The 27824-nt window shown below is 33.7% G+C and overlaps 1 pseudogene; it reads right to left on the bottom strand.

Moving 5' to 3' along the window:
* The window catches only part of LOC105292525, a 105254-nt pseudogene that overhangs the window by 46810 nt on the left and 30620 nt on the right, over positions 1 to 27824 (bottom strand).

Here is a 27824-nt window from a genome sequence, read left to right as displayed (position 1 = left end):
TCCTAACAGCAATACTCTTCTTAACACAAAATATACTGCTTTTAGAAAATGAAGATATGTTTACAGTTTATTTCACAATCGAGCTTTTAAGAAAATATAGACCAATGCTTGTAGTTCTGTCTCTGATGGCTATGTGGTTAATTTTTCTGTTCTATGGTGTGTAGCCGTCTCTTCTGGTGCTGCTGTGTGTTTGCAGCCATGCTGTCAACATCCACCAGAGAGCAGAGCAGCTCCAACACCCACATCTTTCACGCTAGAAATAGATGGAGACAGTTACACAGTCAGATCCTTGGCCAAACAACGTGGATTGCAGTTCATTTCAAAGGTCAGCGCATATTTAAGTTTGCTTCATTACTGCCACCTTTATGCCTGAGATTTTCATTTAAAAAAAAAAATCAGTTTACCCAGGTTCCTTTACAGACAGAAAAATGAAAGTGCTGAGTCCTATTTTCATTTGGGGATATCAAGCTTTTTATCAAATTATAGAGGTGGTGTTTCACAGTATTTCATATCTGATCAAGACGAAAATCCAAAAATAATTTTATCTTTATTCAGGAGTCTTACAGGCCGGAGGACTGCTATATTTTTTTACTTAATAATGTGCTCAAGTCAATCATTTTGAATTCAGAGAGAAAATAAACATTTGAAAGTAATCTATAATAAAAAAATTTTGGAGTTGAAGATTTTTATTTACATTTTCTAATGAAAACAGAGTTCATACTCTTTTGATGTTTTTACCTATCAGATGTAAAATAAGTTTACACACTTTATTTTTTTATATTAAAGATAGTGAATAAGTGAATAATTATAAAACATTTATATTCTAGTTAAAATAAATAAATTGCTTGCCTTTTAAGAATAAACCGAGAGTGGTTCATCTTATTTTTTAATCAAATCTGTGCTCTTCCTATTTACTTTAAAGATCCAATATACATAGGAAGAATAGGATATGGCATATATATTAGGAATATTAATATGGCCAGTGCATAATTAAGGATTCTAAATGGTTTTTGTTACATATCGTTTTTTTTTTTTAAGGACTAATAATTAAAACAATTAATTTTGGGAAGGGGCTTTATATACTTATTCTCTTTGAGAAAAATAGGTTCTAGAAAATAAAAGAAAATAATTCTGGTATGGCATTTAAGCCACAAAGGAAATAGACCATCCATAAAGTGTTTTTATGAAGTCCTTTATATCAAAATGTGAAAAAAATATGGCATAAGTGATTTTATTATTTGGAATGAAACTACCTATAAGTATAAAAAATGATTAACTCCACATATGTAGTGAAAAGTTTTTGAACTCAGAGATGTTATGACCATTTTAAGATCATGGAAATTCATATTTTTCTTGTGACACGTTGTAGGAACTTAATTATGGAAGTATTTTAAAAGATTTTAAAAGGAATTTCTTAAGACTGACGGCTTTCTAAAAGAAAAACATACTGAGAATATATATGTATTAAATATAATTTGGTGGTAATTTTAACTAGGTTATTTTAATTTTGGCATTCATATATTTCTGAAATGAATATTTAAGATACATTATAACTGTGACTGAAAGAGGAGAAACATATCTATTTTTAAGTATAATCATTTTGGACTTATAAATAGACTTTATAAAAGTATTTTGGCTATTTCATTTTTTTGTATGAATCATTAATACTTTAAAAATTATTTTAAACTAAATAAAAAATAAATATAACTTAAAATGCAGTCATCTGTTATATTCAGACATGGACCGCTTCACTTATTTCCATAGGTTAGAATTGTTGCTTTTCCATTTCAAGAGTAATGCCCTATAGAAAGTATGTGAATAGGATCCAGAAAATATAATAATTTGACCTTAGAATAAAAATAAGGAATATAAAAGGTTACAAAACTGGGAGAAATGCAATCCCAAGTCCCTTGGACCATCCAGATGCATCTTCCAATCTGAAAAATAAGATGAACCCATTTTTTTATTTCCTCTCAGTTTCTAAAGTAAGGCAGTCCTGATCTTGTTATAAGCTGTAGTGTGACTGAAGTGTAGGTTCTTCACCTATTTCTTAAATGCTATTTAAAATAACAAAAGAGAAAGTAGGCATTTATTAGAGATAATATTTATATTATAAAGGAAGGAGGCAAGTTATTGATTGCTTATTATTTGCCCAGCATTACACTTCTTCATCTAACTTCAGTATCACCTGGGGTCTGGGTGGTGCTAGGTCCATTTCACAGATGAAAGACTTAAACATTTAAGAGTTTAATGATTTCCTCAATTATATAGTCAGTGATAGTGCTTGGTCCCAGGTCATCTGACTCCAAACCCCATTTTTTCTTTTTGCTATATGGTAAATTCTGGACTAAGACAAATATCCTTTCCTTAAAGTTTAACTTTTTTTTAGAGAGTCATAGATTTTGATTTCCAGCAGGTAAGTTAGGAAGGGTCAATATTAGCTGTGAGGTGAATGATAAAGAATAGGTGATTCTCATTTTTTAGTTTTTGGCTTACTTCTGTAATCAATTATCTGCATTAAAAAAACAAATAATCCGCCCCCCCCCAAAAAAAAACCCTTAGACTGATTTGTTAATTACCAGGGATTTATCCCAACACCATCATTATTTATACAGGATACTTAAACCTATTTTAGCATATGTTACTGATAAACTGTTTGCAAAAATGAGGCTTTTTACATATAAAAAAATAACATGCCATTTTTGGGTAAATGAGGATAGACAATTGAATGTGTTATTTAAGACTGATAGCTTCAAATATGTCACAGTAGTTTTAAGAGTAGAAATATAATTTAGACTGACTTTTTGAAAACCTGGATTTAAAAAGTTTAGTGTATACAAATGCTACAGAATCACCTTACTGTTATTTTCCAAAGACTCAAGGCTCAAATACCAGGTACTAAGAAAAGCCAAATAAGCCAGTTTTTCCATTCTTCATCATAGCCTCTACTTCCCTGCTTCCCAAACTTATTATGTCTCTGATTTGAAATATTGAAATCAAAAGCAATATTTCAAAAAGTCTTATTCTTTTGTACAAATGAGAAATCTGATCAATGATGGTTTACAGTTAGAAGTGATCTTTAGCCTTTTCTTAGAATTCGAGTTAGATTTACATGTAGAGATAGGTGATCTTTGGCCTTGCTTTAGAATTCAAGTTACTGTTTTTTCAAGCTTGATAGCCCTGTATATAAACTCTATATTTGCTGCAATACAGCAACCAAAGGATACCTTAGCTGCTGCTGTGGACAGCTTCTTTTCATTATATGCGTTTGCTTATTTTATATGAAGGTGCTTAGCGATACAGTAGGAGAATTTAAACTAACTCTCCAAAAAGGAATTTATGTGGATTGTGTTAAAAAATACTTTTCTCGAAATGTTCTGAAACAGCTATTCTCCTACCTTAGGAGTTTAAAAATAAACCTCTTAGGCTTCAAGCTGAATAATTACTTAAAACATAAATAAAGATAAATGGAATTTTTTCTTACAATATGGCCATTGTCTTTCACTGAATTCTAAGGATGTTAGCATTAAAGTTTCTGTGACTAAACTGCTCTATGATAAGAACCATGATAGGAACCATGAGCCCTCTGTGGAAGTCTCTGAAGAAATCTGAAACAACCTAGATATTTTTCAGAACTTGCACTTTACAATGTAAATATTTTAAAAGTGCTAGTATGTTTTATAAGAGATTCACTAAAATTTTCTGAGTTGATTCATCAGAATTTTTAAATGGAGCAGCAGGATCTAACTTACCATTATTAGGTTGGAGAATAACAGCCTTCGCAAATATTCAGATGAAAAATTTGGTAACATCAAATTTTTCTCATATTCTTAAAATTTAAGATGAAAACAAAAGACCATTGTGCAGAGGTTTCATGAGTTTTACTCAATAAGCCACTAAGAAATGAAAACGAAGTTTTTAAAGAGGAACATGAGAATGCATTGGCTCTATTTTAGATTTTAATTCGTTTTTAATGATTTAGACCTCTGTTATATTTCTATAGAATTGTCGTTGTTCATTTCCTTTGTTTCTAAGAGTTCTTATTTTGTCCTAAATGAAAGACACATACTATGTTAAAATCACAAATACTGCAGAGTTATTCCTAACTTTATATATCTTGTCTTTTAGTATTCATTTGAATATGACATTGTTTTTTGCAAGGTATCTCTGTGTTGCTGTTTGTATATTTAGAAGTATAGATGATACACTTTAATTCATTTTCTTAACATATCCCAAGATATTTTAATATAGAAGCTGTACATGGTATTCTAAGTTTATTTTATTACGGCAGCTTCACATTTTACAGTATATTTTTAATCTTCTAGGCTAAAAATCGAAGCCAGTCTATGAGCCTTCAAAGACATTCTAAACAACAAAATACTGCTAGGTAGAAGCATGATGTTAGTAGGAGAATTGTCTGAATTGTTTGTGGTTCATATAAATATATTTTGAGAGAGAATCTTGTACCAAAGTTCAAGGTCCTGATATTTACATAGTTCCTTTGCATAGTACACCACGTTGATTCGTGAGGAAATGAGGAATGTAAATTAAAATTTTGGAGCATGAATGTAAAATTGTTGGATATTTGCACATAGTACAGGTTTGAGAGAGATTTTTAAAAGATATCCATATGGCAGCAGAACTTTTAATAAACAATAGTTCTAATTCAGAATCTTTATGGAAACAGAAAATGGGATTTATGAGGTGACATTTCGAGCATATAGAAAAAAATGAAATAAGATTAGCTTTATTTTCCTATTTCCCCCCAGTCTTGAGAAGGTTTAGTGGCTGAATTACCACTTATAATTTGTTTTTTCATTCCATGCATGCATTTCATTAACCTATTCCTGGCTCTGCAGCCAGCTTGCAGAGAAAAAATCCAATAGGAGGATTCCTGAGCAGATTGGCTACTACACACTATAGAACATGTTTCAGAACCCAAGGACAATTTATTAACTTACTGGGCTTTACAATAATAAAGTGAAAAGTTTCATTTCGTTTAAATGGTATGTTAGAGAATTAATGTTAATAATACTTAAGTAAAAGTTTATGATGTATTACCAGATACTCAAAATTTAACGAATAGCTCACTGAAATTATTCTGACTGCTTCAGACACAGGATTGAATAGATTAGTATTGAAGTTCAGTTCTAGAATTTTGCCACTTACTTGAACAACTATTGGAACAGTAGGAAGTTTTTTGTAAAATAATTGATTTGTCTCTGAAATAGTTATGAGCCCCATGCAATAAAGGCTGGTAGATATCACAAACAGATGGAATTGTACAGTTCTCCGAATATAAAATGCTCCCTTTTACTCTTTAATTTTTTTTAGTTTAAGAGAATGCTCAATTATTTATGTTAATACAGTGGTACAATTGGGCATAAGTAATTGCAGTGACTGAAAAGAAAATCAATGTTGAAATGCATAAAATTATTTTTCATGTCAAAGTTACCTTTAAAATTGTATTTTGCTCTGAGTTTAATTTTATACATTTGCATTCCCCAACAGAAAATGCTCAGAATACCCTAGATGAGATGATGAGATGAATCTGGAATTTAAAAATTGCAGTGACTGAAAAGAAAATTCTTAAAGTTAGAAGGCACTTCAGTTCAACTTCCTATCCAATAATTCCCTCATCCTCTCTAAAAATCCAGCAGTCTCTGGTACTATTAAAAATTTTTTTTTCTTCTAGTACTACTTTATAGCTTATTATCTGTTTGAGCCAGGGAGAGTACACTCGTTACCCCTGCAAAAGGCAACCTCCTCTTATGTTGGGATATTTTAAGAAGCAAGTAGTTCTTGATTGTTTTTGAGCTCAAATCTCTCCTATGATAACTTCTATTTGCTGGTTTGTGTTCAGTGGTAAAAAGCTACCAGAATGCCACTCATTCTCTACACAAGAGACCATCAAACCCAACTATCGTTCCATTTCTCTGCTCTGTTTTATAGCTAAACAAAAAGAGTTCAATTGAACAAATACTTATCGAGCATCTGAAACTATTTTAGGCTCTTAGAATACTCACAAAGAAACAAAACAAAGATCCCTGCCTTAAGAACTATTCTATTCTAGTTGGGATAAGAAACAAGCAATAAATGTATTAAATGACTTAAAGATAGCATTCGCTCTACTTGCATTCCTTCCTTTCTCTCTGACCCATCCCTTCAGAGCTTTTTGTCCTTACCATTCTTCTGAACCATTCCTCACTAGAGAATTAGTGTCTCACCCTTTCTTTCTTCCTCATGCTCAACCTTCATGGTCTTTTCTCAGCAGCATCTGACACACAGAGCACTCCATCTCTCCTTTTTAAAAATAATCTCATTATTTTCAAAACAGTACTGGCTCCTAGCTTTTTTTTTTTCCTGATTCACTGGCCACTCTTTTTATTCTCCTTTTCCAGCTTCTCCTCTTCTTCCAGGACTATATGTTTCCTAGGGCTCTGTCCCTAGGGCTCATCCTTTCACCTTTCCCCGCTCCGCCTATTTTTACTTCCTGAGCGATCTCAGTTTCATGGCTTTAATGCCTTCTGTATTCTGATGTCTTCCAAATGTTGTAAAATTTAGAATCTAAATCCTATTGATTATAAGATGCACCATTTTCTATAGTACTAATAAAGGAAAAAACGTTGCCAGTTCTCATTATAAAACAATAATGATTGTAAAACACATCTCAATTTCAAACATATTAAAATATGAAAAAAGAAGTGTATCATAGAATCAGTGAAATGTGGCATATGTCCTGCCCTCCCCTCTGAGATCAAAACTCACATATCCAACTGCTTACATGACATCTCCACTGGGTTGTCTGACAGGCATCTCGAGGTAGCATTTCTTAAACAGAATTCTAGATATTCACCTATACCAAGCTTGCTTTTCCTCTAGCCTCCCCCACATCAGAAAATGCCCATTTACCTAGTTGTTTTGCTCAAAACCTCAAAGATAATCTTTTAGTCCGAGTTTTCAACTTTTGCACAAATCCTAACATCAGCAAGTCTTCTACCTTCAAATAAAACCCCAAATTTGATCACTTTTTACTATCTCCACTACCACTTTTTTGTTCAAGATAACTTTACTGCCTGCCTATATTACTGAAATAGCTTTCTAATTGGCCTCCAGAGCCTACTCTTGCTCCTATGCAGTTATATTTCTTATACAGCCAGAGTGAGGGTTTAAAAACAAATGTGAAATCACACTACTTCAAACTCAAAACCTTCCAGAGGCTTCTCTTTATACTAATAACAATCTAACCCTCCCCTTGAGAAGGCTTTGTATGACCATCCCTCTCCCTCTATGACTTTATTCCCTATCACTCTTTGCTGGTTTAGACTTTTCTAGCTGCTCAAGTTGTTATTGCTATTCCTCCAAGCTACTTCAGTAGTTTTCTTACTATTCCCAGAACATTAGAACATTTCATAATTTGAAGTACTGATACATGTCTCTATGATCCCTCTTTTCTCCTTCCCTACAAGAGGTAACTAATTATTGCTTTTATTTATGGTTTTAGCATACATATGCATGTCCAGAGCATATATAACTTTTAGCTTTGTTCTTTGTAAATGGAATTATCCTGTATGTATTTTTATGTAACATGTTCTTTTCATTTAACATTATGATTTGATATTTATCTATGTTGTTGTGTATAGCTGTACTTTGTTCATTTTTCTCTGCTGTATAGTATTTCATCATAGGATATATCAAATTCATTATTTGTACACTTAGTTATCAACAGATTTTTTTAGAAAGAGGACTGCTGTGAATGTTCATGTGCAGATTTCACGATACAATTGTTAAAATATTTCAGAGAATGGGTTTTGGGTCATAAAGAATATATATTTTTAATTTTACTAAGTCATACCAATAATTTTTCAGAGCAGCTGTACCTTCCAGCAACTATCTGTAAATTAACAACTTCATGAAACTTGATATTGTTAGACTATTACATTTTTCTCAACCTGATGTGTGCAAAATAATATTGCATTATTTTAGTATACATTTCCCAAGCAATATTCATATATATGTATGCCATCAGTATTTATTTTTCTATTACATTCCTATTTGTGCATTCACCAGTTTTTCTATGAGATTTTAAAATGATTTTAAATTTATTTGAAGGGGATTCCCCCCCAGGAATACTAGTATTTTGTTGGTTAAATATTCCACAAGTATTTCCAATTTATTGTTACTTGACATTTTACTCTCTTTACAGTACTTTTTGTTGAGTAGTACTTGATTTCATCAGTGAGAATTAACTTTTATGAATTTTACTTTTTGCATATTAAATAAGGAATTCTTCTCTATCTTACAGAAATTGTTTTATATCTTCTTCTAGATGGCTTAAAGTTTTGTCTTCTACATTCATGGACTTAATTTTGAATTGATTTTTGTGTTTAGTGGGGATTTACAATTAAATTCCATTTCTGCCCATTTTTTATGAAAAACCAACTATTGCAGCTCTATTTTGATCCATCATTGGTTAATTCATCTGTGCCAGTACCTCTCTGCCTTAATAGATTTTAAGTAATTCTACGTAGCTGGTAAAATAATTTCCCTGACCTTATTCTTCTTTTTCTGGAATGTTCAGGTTATTTTTGACCTTTGATAATCTGTATAAATTTTAGAATCAGATTGTCAAATTCAATGAAAAAAATCTATATATATTTTGATTGGAATTTTATTCAATCTATAGATCAATTTTGAGCAGCTTGACCATGACCAGCCCCCAATTAAATTCCTGGGCACTGAGTCTCTAATAAGGTTTCTTGGTAGACACCATTTCACAAATGTTACAACTCATTGTTTTGGAATTTAAGCATGTCCTGTGTGACTTGACTGGAAGAGGACTCTTAGAGCATGTGCCTGGTTTTCTCTGGACTTCTATTTGTTGATTTCGCTTTGTATGCTTTTAATGTAATAAATCTTAGCCATGAGTATGACTACAGGCTGAGTCCTGTGAATCTTTCAGGCAAACCTTGGAGGTTCCCTAGACACCTGTTGTATTTTTCCACTATAGTTTCAACTTTTACACAACTTTATGTTTAATGTGTCTCTCAGCAAGTCAGTATAGCTAGATTTTGTTTTTATTTTTGATCCAATCTTAATATTGTATTTTATCCAGAGAGTTTACTAATTACTATTAATAATGACAACTATATTGTAACTCATGTTGACCATTTTATTTTATATTATGTATTTATTCTGCTTTTCATACACTTCTTTTTGTTCCTCTTTTTTTTGCCTTCCTTTTGAATAGCTTTTTTTTTTTTTCTCATTTAGAATTTCCCCCTTGACTAGTTTGGAAGTCATAATTTCTATTTCTACTTTTTAAATGATTGCCCTAGTAATAATGATATAGATATATAATTTAAGTCTAAATTTAAACAATGTCTTTTCCTCCTTCGTGTTAATACTTGAAGGACCTTAGAAATTTGCTATTGTTACCCCTACCCCTTTATTGAATACGTTTTAATTCCATTTTTTTTAAATAATGAAAATTAGGTGTGTTTATTATTCTTGGTAATCATTAATTCTCTATTTGTCCGAATTTAACTTTTCTCTACTTTTTATTCCTTACAGCAATCTCAGATTTTATATCTGCATTTATTTGTCTTCTGCCCCATGGATATACTTTATAATTTCCATTAGTGTGGTTCTGTAGATGGTAAACTCTCCATCTTAGTTTCTCTAAAAATGTCTTTATTTTGCTCTTTTTATTTAAAATAAAAATTTTCTGGGTATATAATTCTAGGTTGAAGCTATTTTCTTGGAGCACTTTGAAAATATTAATACTTTTTTTTTTTTTCTTCCATTGTGCTGATGAGAAATAAAATGATATTCCTTTTAATTTGCCTGTCTTTTCTCTCAGGCTGCTTTTAAGATCTTTGGTGTTCTACACTTTTACTACACCTGTCTAGGTAAGAATTTCTTTTTATCTATTTTTCTTAAAGCTCAGTGGGCAGATTAAAAATATATGTTCCTTATTTTAGACTAGTTTTAGATTTGAGGAAAAGTTGTGAAGATAGTACAGAGAGTTTCCATATACCTTACACTCAGTTTCCCTTACTGTTAACATTTTCCATTAGTATGGTGCATTTGTCACAACTAGTGAACCAAAATTGATGCATTAAATAAACTTTGTAGTTTATTCTAATTTTTTGAATTTTTATTTAATGTTATATTTCTGTTCTAGGATCCCATCGAGTATACCACATTGCATTTAGTTGTTATGTGTTCTTAGGCTCTCTAGACTGTGACAGTTTCTCAGATATTCTTTTGTTTTTAATAATCTTGACCATTTGAGTAATATTGGTTAGATATTTTGTAGAATATCCCTCCATTAAAGTTTGTCTGATGTTTTTCTCGTGATTAGACTGGGTTTATGGGTTATGGGTTTTTGAGACTAAGACCATGAAAGTAAGTAAAACAATCTTTCTTATTAAGGATATTAAAGATATATGCTATCAACATGACTTATCATTGCTGATTTTAACCTTTATCACCTGGCTGAAGTGAGAACTGTAGTTATTCCTTTATTTCTCTTTCTATATCATACTCTTTGGAAGGAAGTCTCTTTTTTTTTTTTTTTTTTTTGTGGGAACAATAAATGGTAACAACTCTTTGTATTCTCTCCCCTGCCCCATTTTTTTCACTGTGATCAATAAAACAATCATTAAATGTGTGCATCCCCCCATCTCTTTAACACCCTAATAATCACCCTAAGAATATTAAAGAAGTCTCTGAGTTCTTTATTGGTACCTGTTTATGTGGATCCTGGTTATGGAACTTGGCATTGGTTGTGACCTATATAGTTCTGTTTATAAACTGAACAAGGCATAGATCTGAGTAAGCTATGAATCTCAGGCACTGGGCTTAGAAAAGCAGTTATGAAGGCTTTGAGATTACAGAATAAAATGGGGCCATTTTTTATACAATTCTGGGGACTTGGCTAGTTAAGATTTTAGGATAATGAAGGAAGATATAGGCTTAGCCAGGTTAGAGAACAGATTTGTACTTGGGCTTGGGTTCTATAGAAGAAATTTGGTTCTACTGAGATTTCTTGAAAGTTCTTGGTTTACAGCAACTCAATTTTCAATTATCTAATATGATTTTGGGTCACACAAGTGACTACATCCCTGTAAGATTCCTTGATAAGATGTCATAGAGGACAAGGGAAGGCAGGTTAGCTGGTCTATTGACATTTTAGCATAGGCTTGTAATGTTTGTTACTTTCCAGATATCAGATGTTATACGAAACTCTTTATATTTTTTATATTATTTTAACTTGCGATGACTGTGAAGTTAAACATTTAAAAAATAAATCTTTCACAGATGAACAAACAAGACTCAGATTAAAAAATTTGAGGTCACAATACTTTTGACACTAAAATCTCTCTCTTTTTATTATTCATGCTAAACCCTTATTCCATAGATTATAAACAGAATCAGTCCTTGAGGTAATGAATGCCATGTAGATCACCAAGGCAGAAGTTTGGACAGAAGAGAAACTGGACTAATAAATGCAATTCTCAAGGTGTTTAGTTGGAATGCTTTAAATTCTTCCATCTCAACTCAACATAGACCTTGGTTTCCAGGGACTGGGACAAAGTTGAATTCATTGTTGAGGATCAAGTAGAGCCTGGAAGAGCCAACAGCACCAAAAACATATAAATGTGGAGAAGAATTCAGAATAACTAGCTGCTTAAAGTGAGAAAGAATTAATAGAGACAAAGGTTTGAGGTATAAAGGATTTAGCTGCCTCTAACTCAGCAAAAGTTTATCAAATGGCTTCATATGATACTTTGCTTTAGGAGAAGGAAAGCAAAGATCGGTATGGCACTTACTCTAGTCTCAAATAATTTATATTACACAAACTACCTTAATATGGTAGAATGGAATAGATACCAAATAGAGGAACATGTGATCTATGGAATTATAGAACAATTACATGACTGGATCATTTATGGAAGATTTAGGAGGTAACACATAAATAAGCTATTGAAAGATAAGTAAAACTTTTTCAAGTGGCAGAGCAGGTGACAAAGTTCATGAGAAAACAACACAAGGAAGAGCAGAGATGTAAATAGTCTAAGAAGATAAATGAGAAAACAAGTGAAATGACACAGACAGAATAAGGTAGCCACAATTGATTCGCCCACTAGATACTCATTTTGCCTTCTTATGATAACAGAATGTTTATTTTACTCTGAAGAACCATCACTCTTCCATCTTGCAGTCCTGATGGTTTGGAATTGACTGTTAGCTTTCTTTTCACACACTCAGGCGTGAGCATGTTATTTAGGGCTAGGAAATTAGCATATTCCTTTTTTGACTACAATGATTCGTTCAAAGATGGGCACGTGACCCATCATTCTGATAAGATTCAATCCTCGGGCTTTGATTGGAATTATTGAGAATAAGATCCCTTTCTACTGAGGTTGTTAGGCTGTGAGCATATGTGCCTGGAGCAGCCTGGGACCACTCTAAATGAAGAGCCTACCTGAGAAGGAAGTATCTGGAGAGAAAGTCAAAGCCAAGAGTCAGAGCCAGTGTCCTGAATTTGCCCTGAATTTTTAGTTATGTGAGCCAATTTCCATGCTCCCTGCTCTAGCCTTTTTTTTTTTTTTTTTTTTTTTTGCTTGTATTCATTTGAACTGGGTGTTAATTGTCTGTAATGAAAAGGACACTGGCTAATATTCAGGGCAAGGAGGACCCATCTTGGAAACTGTGAGCATAACAGAACAAGCAGTTGAATTAGCAGAAGCAGTTGGGCTATTTCGAAACTGGTGAGAAACGAGACCGAAGAAGTATGTTAATACAAGTGGCACAGACTGAGGAGAGGATTAACAATTAGGAGTAATTCTAGTGTTTTTTGAGCAGTAGACTGATACAATGAAGATTTTAATCTTTGTCTCTTTCTTGGGAGTAGTTTTTAGTTTTCTACTTTCTGCTCTCTCTGTTCTGGCATTGGTTATGTCTACAGCAATGCTGGTTTTGTTTCTTATGGATATTTTCTATTGTTGAACCTAGCACTTAAATTGATCAAGACTCTGGATCTCAGATATTGTGCCACTCTGAAAAGAGACCAAGAGGTGATACAGAGCAAGCACAGTCTCACTAGATACCTCTCAGTTGGGTTCTATATTTTCCCCTTTCAAATCCATATGCCTCTGAATTAGTATTTCTTTGATGGCAATAAACTGAGTGTGACTTGTGCTATTGTTACATGGGCACTTGTTTTCTAACTACCTACACCCTCTCTCCCTATACCAGATTGTAGCCTCCTTGGTGGGCAGATAATAAACATTGTGCATATTTTAGAAGAAATTTTTCACAGTGCCAGTCCATTCTCTTGAGTACAATAGGTAGTCAAATGCTTGTGGGGAAAATTTTACTTTAAATGGAACCACTATTACATTTCTATTAAAGCAGATGTTAGTATCTAAGCTTAGAGAATGGTTACCTGTTAGAAAATTTGGTTACTCTTTGAACAATTAAAGAAAGAAAGAACTCATAAATGAGACTGTTTTGACATTTTGAATGTGCACATTATTTATCCTAAGAATAGGAGATACTATTGTTTCCAGAGGTCACAGAAAAACCTTGGATGTTTCTGGGAGTATAATTCCTTTCATTCTTTATGTCTCTTGTTCTCTTTTTATGTTATACTCAAAACTTATTTTTCAAAAATTATTACCTATGTGTATTTACCCCCCTCATCTTAAGAAGGTAGAACTTAATTCTGCTCCCTTTCTCCCCTCCCTTTACGCTTGAGGGTAAGCTAGATGTGGTGACTCATTTCTAAGAATAAAGAAAAAGAAAACAGTAACTTTACAGTGAAGAATCCTGGCAAATACTATCTTAACCAAGTGATGAAAGTTAACAAAACAACATTGTCATGTAGATAACATGTACTCATGATGCGAAGGGTACTTCACTTCTGTCATTTCCTTTCCAAAAGCACGTAACCTCAATCTAATCATGAGAAAACAGAAGAGGCTGGAATAGGAGGCATTTCAGGATCTTTGGCCAGTACTGCTGAAGACTGTCAAGGTCATGAAAAACAAGGAAAGACTGAGAAACTGTCACAGACCAGAAGAGTCATGGGAGACATAACAACTAAATACAATGTGGTCCCCTGAAGTAGATCCTGGAGCAGAAATAGGACTTCAAAGGCAAAACTGGTGAAAGCCAAATAGAGTCTGGAGTTAGGTTAGTAGTAATATACCAATGTCAGCTTCTTTGTTTTGACAAATGTATCATACAGATATAAGATATCAACTAATTTAAGGTGAGAGAAGCTGGGTGGAGGGTATCTAGGAACTTTATTTACTATCTTTGAAACATTTATTTAAATAACTATTAAATAATTCAGTAATTCAAAAAGTTAAGAAAAATATAATTAATACCATGTACCCATTACCCAACTTAAGAAAGACAAATTACAAATATAGTTTAAGTCATCTATGTGTGTCTCCACAATCCTGATATCCTTTTCTAGAGAGGTAATTACTATTCTAAATTTGTCTTTATCATTTCTGTGCATATCTTTATGTATATTTTCCTATATATAAGAATCTGTATACTGTATTTAATACTGTGTCATGTATTTTAAGCTTGGAATTAATAATAGCATACTGCATATATATATGTATGTATAGATACATACATATGTATGTATGTGTGTGTGTATATATATGTATATATATACACACACACACATATATATATAGTTTGCATTGTTCACCCAGTAATATGGTTTTGAATTTCATCTATGAGGTTGATGGAGCCTGTGCCAGTCATTGATTCAATAACTATTTATTGTGCTTCAACTACATGCCAGGCAGAGTACTAGATGCTGGGCATTCAGGAGTGACTCATATATTCCTGGAAGGCACTATACTTAAAGATGGATATATAAAAAGTATTATGGATAAGGCCGCAGTTTGGTGGGGTGCTATCACACTATATGAAGCCATAATACAGATATTTGTTCTGAACTTTAGTGTTGTCTGAATACTCCCTGTGTTAGAGATTTTATCTTGATGGCCTGCAGCCATCAAGCATTGGTCAGCTCAATGTCTTTTAAAATGCTGCATTAGTTCTCAACAGAGTTAAAAATTACAATACTTCTGATTGTGATTCAAATTTTCAGCTTCTCTTGAAAAATCCCGCCCCAGTGGGCTGATTCCCAGATGGGTACCACTGGGAGGAGCAGAGGTGCTGCTGCTCTTCAGGTCCCACACCCTACTGGTCTTTTTATAAGATTGTCCTAGCTTTCTGCAAAGTCCTGGAGGTTTGTGACATTTGAGCTATACAGTAGGTATGTGTATGTTCCTTTTTACCCACATACAGTCTTCTTAAGTGTTGTCATTGATAATGCTGAAAATTATAGGAGAGTAAAAAGATGTGTATGTACCTGCACATTGCTTGAAATTTTCAACGCTATAAGTGCTTTGGCAATCTTTTTTTTTTTTTTTTTTCCTAAAAGGAGTGACATCCTCTCTTATTGTTATATAAAACTTTTCTACAAGTTGGTATGAATTTCTAAGTTTCATGCTTTTATTACAGTTTACTCTACTTTTTTTTTTTTTTGAGGGTCTAATATGTACAGAACATGGTACTAACTTCTGAAATGATTCAAGGAGCTACATAGCTAGTGCCTACCTTCAACACACACACATATATATATGGTTTGCATTGATAAAACCCATCAAAAATTAACTTTATAATTCAACATATTTATTGAGAACTTGCTGTGAGCTAGAAATATGCAAAGGGAACTTCTATATGCAAAGAGAACAGCATGAGTGAATAAGATGATTCTTGACTTCCTGTACTTTATTTGTTATTTGGGCAGTGATCCTCAGGGTTGCTTGTGCTGACATGGAGATTCCTGAGTCTACATGCACAACTTCTGATACAACAATGATTGAGGTAAGGTCTGGGCATCTTCATTTAATTTAATTTAATTTAATTTTATCTTATTATTTTATTTTATTTTATTATTTTATTTTTTATTATGACATTGGTTAATGAAATCCAGTAAGTTTCAGGTATTCAATTTAACAGCAAGGCATATATATATATTGCATTGTGTGTTCACCTCCCATAGTTAGATTTCTTTCTGTCACCACATATTTGACCCCTTGTACCTTATCTGCCTCCATTCTCTCCCTCCCCTGACCCTCTGGTAACCACTAGTCTATTGTCCATGTCCATGAGTCTCTGTTTGTCCCGTTCGTTTGTTGCTTTTAGGTTTATATCTCACACATAAGTGATATATATGGTTTTCAACTTTTTCTATCTGGCTTATTTCACTTAGCATGATTATCTCAAGGTCCATCCATGTTGTTGCAAATGGCAGTATTTCATCTCTTCTCATGGCTGAGTAATACTCCATTGTATATATGTAACACAGCTTCTTTAGCCATTCATCTATCATAGAACACTGCAGTTGCTCCCATGTCCTGGCCAACATGAATAATGCTGCTATGAACATTGGTGTGTAAATATCTTTTTGGATATGAGTTTTCAAGTCTTTGGGGTAAATACCCAGTAGATACCCAATGCTATGAACATTGGTGTGTAAATATCTTTTCGGATATGCGTTTTCAAGTCTTTGGGGTAAATACCCAAAGTCTGCTATGAACATTGGTGTGTAAATATCTTTTTGGATATGAGTTTTCAAGTCTTTGGGGTAAATACCCAGTAAATACCCAATGCTATGAACATTGGTGTGTAAATATCTTTTCGGATATGCGTTTTCAAGTCTTTGGGGTAAATACCCAGTAGAGAGATTGCTGGATCATATGGTAGATCAATTCTTAGTTTTTTGAGGAACCTCCATACTGTTTTCCATAGTGGCTGTACCAATTTGCAGTCCCACCAGTAGTGTATGAGTGTTCCTTTTTCTCTGCATCCTTTCCAATATTTATTATTTCTTATCCTGTTGATAACTGCTAGTCTAACAGGTATGAGATAATATCTCATTGTGGTTTTGATTTGCATTTCTCTAATGCAAATCATGATGAGTATCTTTTCATATGTTTGTTGGCCATTTGTATGTATTCTTGGGAGAAGTGTCTGTTCAGGTCTTCTGCCCATTTTTTTGATTGGATTGTTTGTTTTTTGTTGTTGTTGTTTTTGAGTCGTATGAGTTCTTTGTATATTTTGGATATTAGGCCCTTATCGGAGGTGTTGCTTGCAAATATATTTTCCCATTCGATGGTTGTCTCTTTGCCTTGTTGATGGTTTCTTTTGCTGTGCAGAAGCTTTTTAGTTTGATGTAGTCCCATTCATTTAGTTTTGCTTTTACTTACCTTGCCTTCGAGGTCAAATTTATAAAATCTTCTTTAAGTCCAAGGTCCATGAGTTTAGTTCCTATGTTTTCTTTTATGTATTTTATTGTTTCAGGTCTTATATTCAGATCCTTAATCCATTTTGAGTTAATTTTGGTGTGTGGTGATAGACAACAGTCTAGTTTCATTCTTTTGCAGGTGGCTTTCCAGTTTTCCCAGCACCATTTATTGAAGAGGCTTTCCTTTCTTCACTGTATGTTTTTGGCTTTTTTGTCAAAAATTATTTGCCCATATAAACATGGGTTTATTTCTGGACTCTCAATTCTGTTCCATTGGTTTGTGTTTTTGTTTATCTGCCAATATCATGCCTTTATGATTATTGTCACTTTGTAGTATAATTGGAAGTCAGACAGAGTGATGCCTCTAGCTTTGTTCTTTATTTTCAGGATAGCTATGGCAATTCGGGGTCTTTTGTGTTTCCATACAAATCTGATGATTTTTGTTTTGTTCTATTTCTTTAAAAAATACTGATGGGATTTTGATGGGGATTGCATTAAATCTGTTTAGTGCTTTAGGTAATAAGGTCATTTTAACTATGTTGATTCTTCCAACCCAAAAACACAGAATATTTTTCCATTTCTTTGTATCTTTTTTGATTTCTTTTAATAAGGTCTTATATAGGTCCTTCACATGTTTCAGTAGATTTATTCCCAGAAATTTTTTTGTTGGCGTTGCAATTGCAAAAGGAATTATTTTTTCCACTTCTTTTTCTGGCATTTCATTATTTATTAGAGTGTAAGAACACTATAGATTTTTAAACATTGATTTTGTATCCAGAAACTTTACTGTATTTGCTTATTATTTTTAGTAGTGTTCATATGGAGTCTTTAGGTTTTTCTATATAGAGAATCATGTCATCTGCAAATAGTGACAGTTTGACTTCTTCATTTCCTATTTAGATGCCTTTTATATCTTTCTCTTGCCTGATTGCACTCACTAGGACCTCCAATGTTATATTGAATAACAGTGGTGCTAGTAGACAGCCTTGCCTTGTTACTGATCTTAGAAGGAAGGTTTTTAGTTTTTCACCATGAAGTATAATGTTGGCTGAGAGTTTGTCATAGATGACCTTTATTATGTTAAGGTACTTTCCTTCTATACCGAATTTGTTAAGTGTTTTGATCATAAATGGATACTGTATCTTGTTGAAGGCTTTTTCTGCATCTATTGATATGATCATATAATTCTTATTTTTTAATTTGTTTATGTGGTGTATCACATTAATCTATTTGTGTATGTTAAACCATCCCTGTGCCCCTGGGATGAAGCTCACTTGATCATGGTGTATAATCTTTTTAACATGTTGTTGTATTTGGTTCGCTAGTATCTTATTTAGGATTCTTGCATCTGTGTTTATGAGAGATATTGGTCTATAGTTTTCTTTTTTTGTGTTATCTTTACCAGGTTTTGGTATCAGGGTATCTCCGGCCTCATAAAATGAGTTAGAAAGTATTGCCTCCTCCTCGATTTTTTGGAAGAGTTTAAGGAGGTTAGATATTAGGGCATCTTCATTTTAAACAAGTATCTCATGTAGAGACATTGACTATAAAGCTAACAGGGCTCAAGTAGCAGTGTCCTCAGTTTAATGACTGTAAATTTTGGTAGTTGTGGGGAGTTAGAGAATTTTGGGTGGAGAGAGGGGAGTCAGGTTTCCACCAGGAACCATTCTATGCAAGTACAGTTGGTAAATTTCCTCAAGTGCTCTCAATTTTCAAGGCTCCCTTAATTTGTTGTGACTTCTTTTGCTAAATAAATATCCATTTTTGTATCTAATTTTGATTTATAATCTTGTATTCTGTTCCCTAACATGAGCTCACCAAATCATCTCAGGTGGTTCTGATTCATTTTGTCCCTGGTCAGTCTTTGACAAATGCTGATTCATTTTTTATGGAAAAAAGTGGGAGCTAGAATATCAACAGCCACATGTAATGCCTGTGAGATGTCCTAAGGATTGTCATTAGAGTCAAAGTTAAGCTTTATACCTATGAAGTATGTGACCACCTGATGCCAATCTGCTGTACAGTGGCAGTTTGGATAATTTTATTCATTTGTTATATTTAGTTCATCTACAGGGATGTGTTAGAGGAGAGTCTAATTGTGAGTATCTATATTTTAAAAAATATTTGAGTACTGTTAAATTGGGAATGTTCCTTTACAGTCTACTCCTCAATTATTCTGCCTTTGTTCTCCCTACCATTTGTAGCTTTTCAAAATGGAGTCCACTGTTTTCCTCACTGCTCCCACTTCTCTTCCCACTGTAAGCTCAAACTCTCCCTCTTTCAGAGGCAGTCTTCATCGAGACAGGAAGTATTCAAATAGTCTCAGCTCTCAGCTGTACTGTATATATTAGACTCTCATTTAAGTTCATGGCCCAGAGTTAGTGGCCTACCTAGCGTTGCTTAGTTCTAAATCCTTGCCATTTTTTAGTATTTTGTAAAAAAGCAGATCTGGGTCCAGGAGGTATACTTGCACATGTTCTACCTTCATTGCTTTTACTCTTCTTACCCTGCAGAAAAACCTTGTCCTGAATTCTAGCATACCATAGCCTATGATTTGGCCTAGTCCAACCTGAACTTCTCAGTCACGATTCCTACTAATCAGCTTGTGATTACTGACTTTTGAAGAAAGCAACAGGATTTTATCACAAATATTCCTTAAACCTGTGAGTGTTTCCTATTGAGCAGGAGAAAGCAAGTTTAGTAGGAATCCTAATTAGACACATGGAACCATTATTTCTACTAACTATGTTAACTCTGAGTTAAGAAGACCACATTTGGGCACATCCTAATTTATGTTGTAAAATAAAATAACAGGGTGGCCAGTGATATAATTTCCAAAGGTTAACATAAAGCATTTTGTTAGTTCTCTAGGTGGCAACCCTGTCACTCTTGACCATTTTCATATTTGGTAAATGATCACTGTCACATCATTTGGCTTTCCTGCTAAAATGTCCCACCACAATCACTTCATGAGATGTTAGGGCTACTGCAATATAATGCTTAAAGAACTATAAACTTTGTCTCCTCATTGATGTTCTTAATGTGGATTTGCCAACAGTGATGATTGTGGTGGGTCCCAGGGAAAGCAACAGCATCATTTCTGGCAGAATGGAAATGCTGTTAAAAACAGAAGAGATCTTTAAAAACAATGCCACTGGCTTTACTTTTAAAACTGTGTAACCTGGGAGTATAGATTCCCAAAATGTGGCAGTGCTATTTTATCCAATAGTCATTTCTGTGGACTCAGCTCATGCTTCTTTGTCGGTGGCTGTTTCTCGCTTTAACTCACAGGTTCTGGTGTTCCATAACTAACTATGGGTTTGTTTTTTTTGCTTGTCATCCTTTGAAAGAATGTATTTTATTTTTCTTAGTACAGTATAGGATAACTCCACTAAATAGCAATTGTCTTCAATCTTGTTAAGCCAGATAATGTTTGGCTCACTTTTCTAGCCCTTTCCCCTGGGGGAAAAATAGTGAAAGCTCATAAAAAGTTACCAAGGTATGCTGTATGTTGCTTAACTATGCTGCTGCCTCTTAAAAAACAAAATGAACATTCTCCAAGGTTAAATGTTGTTTGATAATGTGATTGTGTATCAGTCCTTTCTAGACTGCTGGATAACTATGTTCAGTACCCCACCTCCCCACCAGTTTGAAATTTGAAAAGGCAATATTTACCTATCAAAAGCTTTGAAACTCCCTGGTTTCAAAGCAGCAAGTATTCACAGTTGTCCTGGGGGATAAGAATTTCAACTTCTTCTTCTCAGGGGCCTGCACAGTGCCTGGTGTGTAGTAGGCTCAATGAATTAATCACACGAACTGGAAGGCACCTAGTGTGTCTCATGGTTCCTTCTGCAAGCCCATAGACACTTGATTTTGATACTGAAGAAGATTTACATCATATGCACATTTATATTTATCCTTCTTTCAGGGACAGTGAAGCTTCAAGTGCCCTTTGCACATGTGATTAAATATTAATTAGGCTTCTAATATAAGCAAGTGAGTTCACAGGCCCAAGTGTCACATGAATAATTTATGAGGTACCCAAAGGCTCAGTCTGGAAAGCTGATTGGCCACCTTGGATTTGTATAATTACGAAGTTTCATTATTAACAGTGGAAGCGGTATAGAGATTTGCTTAGCTTGAGGGACTTTGAAAGCGTAAGCTGTCTCATTAGGGTAAAAGGGAATAAGGCAAAATATGCAAACTTGTTAGCAGAAAAGAAGAAGGGATGAGAGTTAAACTTAGCCTTCAAACATAACTGTAGTATGTGTACATTTAAAAATATATAGTAAAATTGGTATTCGGGTTGATAAGCATCTTTACTTAAAATTTTTAGTATATCAGGCATTGCTTCAAAGCTTTTGTTTTAAATTGAAGGCTAAAATCTTTAATATTTTACCAAAAAAGCCACAGGTAGCCTAATGGGCCTTGTGGAGTGAGGTTTGGAGGTAAAAGAAGGAAGACAGTCCAGGGCTCTTGCTAGAATGTGTTGTGCATGCAATTAAATCTCAAGGTCAAACAATTTACAGACAATTACTTTTCTAACATCTCCAGAAATGCCTGCTTACACGTCTTTAATTTTAAATGATACTGATATTCCAATTCTCCCCAAAGGTTAATGCTGACTAAATCCAGCTGTGACCTGACACGATGCGACAGCACAGTGCCTAATTATCCTCTGGATAGTCATTTACTTGAAACCATTAAAGGAATAGGCTGAGAGGAAGATTTAGGACCCTGAAAAAATGTTAGCCTGACTTCTTTCTTCTTGAAGATGGGATGGGCTGAAAAATAAAAATAAAATCCTGCTAAATGTTAGCCATTTGCTTTGATGGCAGAAAATTGTTCATCCCACTCTGTTTTTTTACAGGTTAAATTGCTAACTAGTTCATTTTATCCATTGCCTACGGCTGGCGCTAAATGTCAGTGACAAATTTTGTACTTGTCTTGAATGAATTAAGTTATGCACAAAAGCTATAGTGCTCTTTTAAGATGAGTGAATTGCAGAGGGAAAAAAGTTGCTCTTTTGAAAAAGGATTATTTTGATTAAAGGCCTTTTCTATTGTAGCTGAAGACAGGTAGTGGTTTAAGATAATTCTGACAGTTACCTCCCACAGAGGCTACAGTCCTTTACTAAAAATTTCTTTAAGAGCACTTGTGTCAGATTATATACTGTGATTATTATGATAAGACCATTAGTGACAGTGAAAAAAATTACTAAAAAAATAAAAATAAAAAAACCACCCAGTTTTCATTAACTAGAATAAAAATAATGGTTTTGTGTGTGTGATCAACATTCCGCCACTGTTACACAAACAATTCACAGTGAGTTGCAATGGAAATTAAAGAGAGACACCTATGCTCACCAAAATGTTGCAAAAATGAAACCCTAGATATTTCAATAACATATAATAGGAAAATATGACAGCAGGTGGCATGGACTTTCATTGCTCTTGTTTTTAGTTACTTGGTAAATGAGTTCTGACTCATCCCTTAATAAAACTAGCTATCAGCAGTTATTGATATTCCATTGTAACCTGACTTATTATTGCTAACTTGTATAAACAGAGATTTGCATCAGTCCTTTTTCTGGTTTTCATTTTCATTTCTAAGAAATACTTTTGCTTATTTAATATGTAAAGTTTATAGTAGTAATTTTGTCATAGTACTGAATTATTCTAGCAAAATTTTAGCACTCTTGATAAACAAAACAAGTAACATAAGAATGCAGTTTTTAAATATAGTGTTAGTATGAGCATAGCAAAGTTTTGGGGACTCAACGGGATATTTCACCCTACTTCAAATTGATGGGCTTTTCTTTGGGTGAGGACAACATTTACTAGGATGAACTCCAAGAATGTTACTATGATTAGTTTATAATTTCGATTCTACTGATCCAAAATTTTTATTTGAAGGAGCAAAAATATGCTGATTATTTTTTGGTGAAGCAGTAAGAATATGTATTTTTTAAGTTATCATTGTTCTCTTATCATAAGGAACAAGTATAACCACGCTTTGTTATAATACACCATTCTATTGTAGTATGAAACTATTATGGGGGATTTGATTTTAAAGAAAACTATAGTGATTAGTTTTAAATCCATGGTTAAATAATTACTTACTTGTAATCAACTCTTTTAAATTGCATTTAAATTAATAAAATCAGTTATTAAATCAGCTCTTACTGAAGTGATAGATAAATACAGGTGTTTGAACTTCTGTTAAGCCCTGGTATTCATCCTTGGTAAGGAATGGCTTTTGTGACTGAATGGTTTTCTCCTTTACCTCCTAGTCCTCCACCTATTCTCTAACCACTTCCATCTTGTTCTATAATTATGAGTGGTGTGAATGGCCTCTCAGTTGGAGTTGTCATTATCCTCATCCTTCTCAGCAAGAGTTTCACTCTGATGATGTAGAACAAGATTCTGAGGAAAGAGCCTAGGCCTTAGTATTAGGGAAAAGAAGACTCCCAGAATATTGTTTAGGATAATTTTTCTGTGTGTGTGTGTGTGTGTGTGTGTGTGTGTGTGTGCGCGCGCATGCATGCATGTGTGCGTGTATGTGTTTGTGTATAGGGAAGTGCCAGTTGAAATGAGGCAATTTAATTTACAAAAAGCTGATTCTTACATGCTTTCCTGGGTTCGGGCTCACATCATCTCTTTGGCTAATTCTGCAATGACTAGATGCTCTAATTATCACCGGAGAGTGTGTGTCTGTGTTTTCCAAGACTGATGTCTCAGGAATTTGGGACGATATAATGGAGACCATGTGGCACATTCACCTCTTTGGAGTAACGTGTATTAACATGGTGCTGATTTCGCCTGGCTTTCTACTCTCCTTTTTGTATTTTATTGTCCATATAATTATCACATTAACCTTATATACTTAAATAAAATGTTATTTAATTTTTAGTAAATAGCCATTAAATAGATTTGCATCTATTGTTTAAAGTTTTTTCCTCCTTATATCAACTGTTTGTCATGAATTTCCACACTTTTAAAATTTTATTAAGAAAATAATAGCAAAGATAAAATCAGTCACCTCAGTTTTTCTTTGCTGAGTTCAATGATTGTTGTTTGCTAGGTAGGTTTTGTCTTCAAATTGTTCCCACTGTGACTTGTTGGCATTAATGAGGCTATTGGTAGGGTCAGAGGGAGCAACAGGGAGCATTCTTTTCCCCAGTGAAAATCATCTCTGTTATCTCCATATATGTGGGTGAAAATGTAGTCCTACTACTAGAAAGTATTCAATATTGCAGGAGATGTGTAGTGAAGCCTAGAATATATTTTGGCATTTTGCTTTCACATGCAGCTTCTTGTATAATCAATCCCACTGTGTTTAGAGGTGAAAACTTGTTATGCTTTTGTTTTATGAAAACAGTAGAATTGGTTGGGAAAGTAGAAACTTGAAGAGTAGTCTTCTGCCAAAATGTAGACTGAGAGCCAAAGTAGTTTTGTTTGTGTATAATTTGGAAATATAATAGCAAAATATCTTTAGCTGTGAATTCTGTCTAGATGTTGTAATCAGTCAACATTTCTACAAAGAGGGCTTTATAGTGGCAGTTTGAGCTTAAACATTTAAAAAAATTACAGCACAATATTAACAAATGTACATTTGAAAAATAATTTTACCACCTCAACTTATTTGTCAGGGAAATCGTAAATTTGCTTCCAGTATGATTTAGTTCACATGACCCTTTCTCTTGAAAATGTAAAGTGCGTTAATGCAAAGGCAAGTTACTGAACATTTATGTTTTTTTCTCTGTGTGTCTGTGTGTGTGTGTGTGTGTGTGTGTGTGTGTGGTGATATTGCTGTCCTGTATCTAACTTTCTATGTAGTCACAAGTGCAGTGATTACAAGTTCAATAGGAGGAATAGAGTACTAATAGAAGATTGAGTGTCCACAGGACATTTTATACTTAATTTTACCTTTGTTTTCAAAGTTCTTATATATGCAAGTTGTTGTCTTCTAAACCCCATCTACTTTTCTAAGAGAGGTCTCACTCTCTCTCTTTTACTGTTCAGACTATTTTTTCAATGATTTCTTTTTGATCTTATATTGCTGAATATTCACTAACATTTTCTCTTGAGAACTGTGTAATATATTTCCATTTTTCAATCTTGAATCCTGTTTTCTATTTGTTACTTATTTCTAAATTTACTAAGTTTAAATTGTCCCGTTTCCCTCTCCCCTTTGAGTTTTTAGACCACAAAACTTTTCATAGATGATTCAAGACACAGAGAGGATGAGTCAAAAATATTGAAAAATGATCTCACTTATGTAGCATAATATAGGTTTTAATTTCATACAAAATCTATAAATTTTTACTGTGTCTCTCCACTGACTCAGATATTCTAATTATCACATGTCATGGTTGTGGAATACTATTATCCACAATGGTATAATCAAATGAAATTAATGCTTTTTCCTATCTAATTTACTTGTTCCTGGGTCAGCAGGCCCAAGCACATTGTCCAAAAATGTGGACATCACACTGAACTTATAGGCAAGTTTGTCTATCTTAGAGCTCCTGTCTGTCTAATTTAGATCTTGTCCCCTAAATATGTCTCTCTGTATTTTGGCAGAAGCTCTGGTCTTACTAAGTCAGAATCAGGCAGCTTGTCAGGGTATGCTAGCTGAGAGAAGGCAGATAAGTATAGATCTTATATGTCCACTTAATGTTTATTTTGTTATTTCTCCGTGAGAAATTGGGAATAACTTGGAGTGTAGATGTATTGCATCAAGTAGACCCAATAGATGAAGCATTTGTTTTACAGAACAAGCATGCTACTGGTTGTTTGCTTTATAATGCTAATGATAATGACAATAACAGCTATATTTTTTGAACACTTAGTATATATTAAGCATATAGTAAGGATTTCATAAGGTGCTATTATTTAATCTCCACATTTACTCTGCAAGATAGTTATAATCTCTATTTTACAGATGAGAAAACTGACATTCACTACTATACAGTATGTATAGTGAATCTATTATATTACAGTAACTATTTTGCTTTAATTTTAGTTTCTCCTGGTTAAAGAGAAATAGATAACTAAAAAAAGAATAAGTATAAATTATTTGGAATGAAAGTTTGTCACATATTTTTCTCACAAGATTCAGGTTAGGGCTCCTGTTTTTAGCTTCCCTTTCTATCTCCTTGGAATAATTTCTTCTGTACATTGGAACAGGCATCTGTCTGTCAGACACCTGTGATCCTCAAACCAAGTAAGGTCACTGAAGACCTGTAGAAATAGAATTTAGTGTCATGATTTTATTTGGCATAGATGACTTAGAAATAGCCAATATGTTAGGTTTTTTTTTTTCTAGGAAATAAAACATTATTAAGTCTAAAGAAAATTCAGATTAACTTCATTTTAGATGTTGCCTTTTAAACTCTTTCTGGGATCTGATTTATGCTGATACTGTGGGCACTATATAAACTGTGTTTCAGTGCTCCTTCTCTCCTTGCACCTCCACTTCCCTCTCCATCCCAGTAAATCCTTTGAAGGTTTTATTATTCAGGGGTGGGAAGATTGGAGTGAAAGCTACAGAATGATTTAACACTGTGGGAACTTAATCAATAAGAGTGTTGCCCAGAGCTCCCAGCAAAGGGTGTTGTTTTCCATCCACATGATAATGAGGCCGAGTAGCAGCAACCTCTGGAGGAGGAGTGCTGGGGCAGCGATTCTTTGGTGGTGCTTTTGCTAGTTGCTAATTAATAGTTTTGAGGCCAGTGGGGCACCTTTTGGCCTCTCTGACATTTGCAAGCTTTTCTGTGGCTTGTCCCACATGTCTTTCCACCATCAGGGGTCACTCTCAACTGGATTGGAGTCTGACAAGTCTAATTGGCTTGAATCTATGCAGATTTAAACATCTAGCTCACATGCCAAAAATCTGATGTTTTCTCATGCTGCTTCTGAGTTCCTGGCATTATGGGATCGGTGCATGCCTGAATTATTATGTACCAGCTTATCCTTCTGTTAGCATGTTAAAGAGCAATTAGCTGGATGTGGTGGAAGAAATAGAGGAAAGAACTTCAATGCAGTTCAGTTGTAAATGCCTTTTACACTTAAAAAACTGTCAGACCATTGAGCATTACTGGTTCGAAAGCAGATTGAATCGTATAGTCAAATTTTTTAAAGGGTGAATAATTTCCTGAGCGTTGATTAAAAAAAAAAAAAAGATCCTTGCTGGGCAAACATACAAAGATGGGATAATGTAAATCACCAAAACATTCTTGATTTACTTATTTTGTTCCATTTCCTTTTCTCAATCTTACATTTCTCTCACATTTTCAATTTTTATATTTTATTTAAAAAAATTTCAACTTCCTTATAACTTGTTAGTGGCCAACTTGCTACATGTATTTTTATGTAGATTATTTTTTTTCATCACTACCATTTTATAGAAATTTGAATTAATGGCAGGATGTTGGGCTAAATGAATTCATACTCAGCCCAAGTTGTTT

Source organism: Pteropus vampyrus, unplaced genomic scaffold (genome assembly GCF_000151845.1).
Source record: "Pteropus vampyrus isolate Shadow unplaced genomic scaffold, Pvam_2.0 Scaffold58, whole genome shotgun sequence".
Classification (NCBI taxonomy): Eukaryota; Metazoa; Chordata; class Mammalia; order Chiroptera; family Pteropodidae; genus Pteropus; species Pteropus vampyrus.
Note: the sequence above shows the minus strand (reverse complement) of the source record. Positions and strands in the feature narration are given on the sequence as shown.